The following is a 4,168-nucleotide window of genomic DNA, read 5'->3' on the forward strand; positions in this document are numbered from 1 at the left end:
CGGGGAAAATGCTCGGATGCATGAGACGAACACGTATGCAAATGTGATGCACATGATGACATGATATGAGTTGCATGACAAAGACAAAACAACACGAAGACAAAAACCCGACAATGAGGAAATAAAATATCTTAGTGCCGGAAAAGGAAAGAGTTGGAATACAAATATGGCATGTTACATACGGGGTGTTACACCTACATCACCATCGAGCCCCTTTTGACATTTCTGAAGGACACGTTCTGCGACGCTGGCTTGGGATCCACAGCTTCCAAGTTAGACATCATCGACGGCGACCATGAGGAGGGCACCCTCTCCGGATCTTCCAAGGGGAAAGAACCCATCTGCTCTTCCAAGGGGAAAGAGCCCATCTGCGACATCAGGGAGGGCACCCTACAATTGTGCTCTTCCCAGGGGAAGGAGCCCATCTGCGACAACATGGAGCACATCTAGGGTATGTGCTCTTCCCACGAGAACGAGCCCATCTGTGACAAGTGAGGAAACCCATGATTTGTTTTTCCATGCCTCTTCATAGGTGGGAACCCATGATTTGTTTTGTCGAGTCCCTTTTGTAGTGTAGTGAGAATATGTCTAGTTTTAATTGCTATATTTGGTTGTTTGCATTATGCCTTGTTTATTTCAGTTGTTCACAATGTGATGCCTCTATATGTGCAATTATTTACTGTGCAGTACATTTCATCAATCCAGTTTTAAACATACCGATAGGAATGCATATATTTGCTTATTGTTAAGCCTGTTATAGCTAGCATATGCCTCTTTTAAAGATTTTTGATTGTTCGGTTGTTTGTAGTTAGCATATGTCCATTTTCAAATGCTATATTTGGTTGTTCATAGTATGCCTTGTTTATTCTAGTCATTCACAATGTGATGTTCTATATGTGCAAGTATGAACTGTGCAGTTCAATTTCATCAATACCAGGTTCAACAATACCACTATGAATGACTACATTTGGTTGCTACATCTTGTAGTTAACACGCCTTTTCATTTTTATTTAACAATAACCAATGTACTTAGACCGGCATAATACCAGTTTGAATGACTATGTTTGCTTGTTGTTAAATGTTAGGCTTGTTGCAGTTAACACACCTTTCCACTTGTTTTGCTTTACTAGCATGCTCAAACCTGCACACTGAAGCTATCTTTTGGACATTATTTTGTCTGCCATGGATATATTTGGTTGATGTTTAGCCTGTTGTGCTTAACATACCTCCTGATGTACCTACACAGGACAATTTTGGGAACGACTATTGTTTTCCATTGAGGTTAGTTTCATCCCATGGCTTTATATATACTCACTGTTCAGGATATCGGTAGTTAGTACCATATAGGTTAGGGAGTGATAAGGGACTAATCGGTGAATTGGACTTTTAACTGAATATATCTGCAACCCATTTATCGTTAGGTTAACTAGGGCCATATGTAATATATCTGAGGCTACATAGCAACATGCACTGTACTTAATGTCTAAATATGCAATCCTAGGCTACATAGCAACAAGGAAGAGTGTTACCTTAATGTTCTGATGATGTCTAGATATACGTAGAAGAGCAGCAGCAGCAATAACAACAACACACCCGGTTTGGATATTCAACTTAGCTAGAGGTTAGAGTTAGTTTCTAGCTCATAACTAACCCTGAACTAGCTCCATCTAAGGAGGTGTTTGGATGACAGGATTAGATTGACAATAAATGCACTAGGAGAACTAGCTCTAGTTAGCACCTCTTGGGTGGGATTGTTTTTTTGAGTGGGTTAGATGCAACTTGCTCAAACTAGCCCTCATGTTTGGATATACTTTAGGGCTATTTGAGCCCGAAATAGCTCAAAACTAACTCTAACCCATGGATACAACAACAGTTAATCAGCTGATAATTTGTAAAAATGCAATAAACTCCTTGTAGCCCATAATATAAGACGTTAATTCATCTAATATGTGAGTATATTGGATGTTATAAGATATTATAAAAGAGTATTGTACTACATCATCGTGCAATTGATGTTTAGCTTCTAATATTAACTTGGTTATTTTAGGTACATATGTCATTGGTAAAGATCCGCGCTTCGACCCTTTCTACGTATGGGGCAATGAGATATCGATGAACCAACATCAAGTGAGGAAGCTGATAAAGATTGTTAGTAAAATGGGTCAAAAGATGGCAATTAAACTATTTGTTTACACTTTATCCAAGATAACAGTGAACTGCAGGATGGTAAGTAAGAACTCTACAGGCTTCTTTTTACTGCCCATAATGAGTTGTGTTTGATGACAATGTCTGAATCTTTGTCCTTTGCAGTGGTTCCCAAAGCAGTTTACTCAAGATTACCTCTCAAACTACATGATTGGTGAGCATGAAAGGTTAAAGTATTTCTACCAGAACACAATGATTATCTAGATGTTTTCATGAAGACCATGAAGAATGGGCGGTCGGCCATCACAAGGGGTTGGACTAGAGTCGTGTGTACCTTCTACATGGAGGAGGGCACAATATGGGCATTCCGCTTCACCTTGTTCAGTAACCAGAATGTATTTCACCTCTTTATGTACCGTCTTTAATAGTATAAGTATACAAATGTGGTTCATCATTCTTTATTTGGTTCTTACGTAATTCTTGAACATATGTACCTAGGAATCGAATAATGCATTGGTTGTTTGAACCTGATGGATATGAATAAAGCTATAGCATACATTCAAATTCAAATCTGGTACAATTTGAAATAGTAGTAAATAAATTACGGTGAAATTACGCTCTCCAGGTCGTTACGGCACACACGGTTGGTAAAACACAAACATTTGCGATATACACCATAATCCGACACGGTTCATAGAGAGGAAACATGTGCAAGCATGCACACAGTTGACGTTTGCAAAGCGTGTGCGATGTCAAACAATATCACAAATGGTGCGGGCAAACTAAATGTTTGTGATAGTTGCCTTATCGTACATGATTCACAACCATGAATTGTTTCTGATGTGGTATGCATCGTAAACGTTGCACCACATAATAGCATGTGCGGTAGTTGTCGTGTACGACGATGTTATGACAGTCTGACGTTTTGTAATCCTGTCTGACAATCGTACGATGATTGGCTAATCTTCTTAATTAGTTATCGCATACGGTTTGGGAAAAGTGAATGTGTGTGATTGTCTGCTTATCATACACGTTCTATAATCGTGAACCATTTGTGATCGGCCGCACATCGTAAACGTAGCACCACAAAATACCGACTACGATGGCAATGTGAGCACAAACGAGTTGCAAGGATGCAGCGTCTGGCTGGCTCCCTATCCCCGATGGTTTCTGGGTCGTGTGGGAAGGACCCCCCTATCGCAGTCACCCTCTTGGCGACAGTTCCAAATGCCATCGTGGAAAGGGGTTAAAACCATTTGTATAGCACCTCGTTGTATCAGTAAGTGCATGCAGTATAGCTAGGAGCTCCAGGCGCATTTGGCGGCGGAGAAGCAAATCGCAGTCGCACGCGCAGATGAGGTCGCAATGGCTGCCATTCATGCTGACCCCCAGATCTTGGAGGAGCACCTCGCCATCGAGGCCACCATCGACGCCTCGCGCACCGATATCGCGATGCGGTTGTCTGCTTTAAACAACAGTTCATGGCATTTTCTCGAGGCCACCGTCGGTGCCTTCGACGAAGACTACGAGGTGTTTTCTCCGCGTGCCCGTGCTTACCTCAACTCGAGAGCCATCAGGTTGGTGCCCGGAGCAGCTCAGGCAAGTCACCACTACGAGGAGGGCACCCACGATGTGGAGGCCTCACCCTCTTCCATGTCCAAGGACCAATCATTATCGATATCTTTGACAATGAGGAGTAGCTTGTCTTATTAGCTCACTATAAGGACCTATGTTCAGTTAGCTAGCTATGCTGGTTAAGCATGCTCGCTTTACCCGTTGCATGTGCTGCTCCTGCCTTTCCTTAACAAATTCTAGTGAATTATCCTATCTACTTTTACCATGCAATCTGTTGCTCTAGTGTATATGTTCTATAAGTCATGCAATGTAGTGCTCCCTTATTAACTGTTTGGTTAATTAGTTGTCGTATTCAGTTAACTATTTGGTTCAATTCCGGATTGTGATGTTCAATTCTTCAGGGTGCAATTTTGTATTGTCTTCCATGTGACAAATAAATCAAATTTAT

This window comes from Triticum dicoccoides, chromosome 3A, assembly GCF_002162155.2.
Source record: "Triticum dicoccoides isolate Atlit2015 ecotype Zavitan chromosome 3A, WEW_v2.0, whole genome shotgun sequence".
NCBI classification, from domain to species: Eukaryota; Viridiplantae; Streptophyta; class Magnoliopsida; order Poales; family Poaceae; genus Triticum; species Triticum dicoccoides.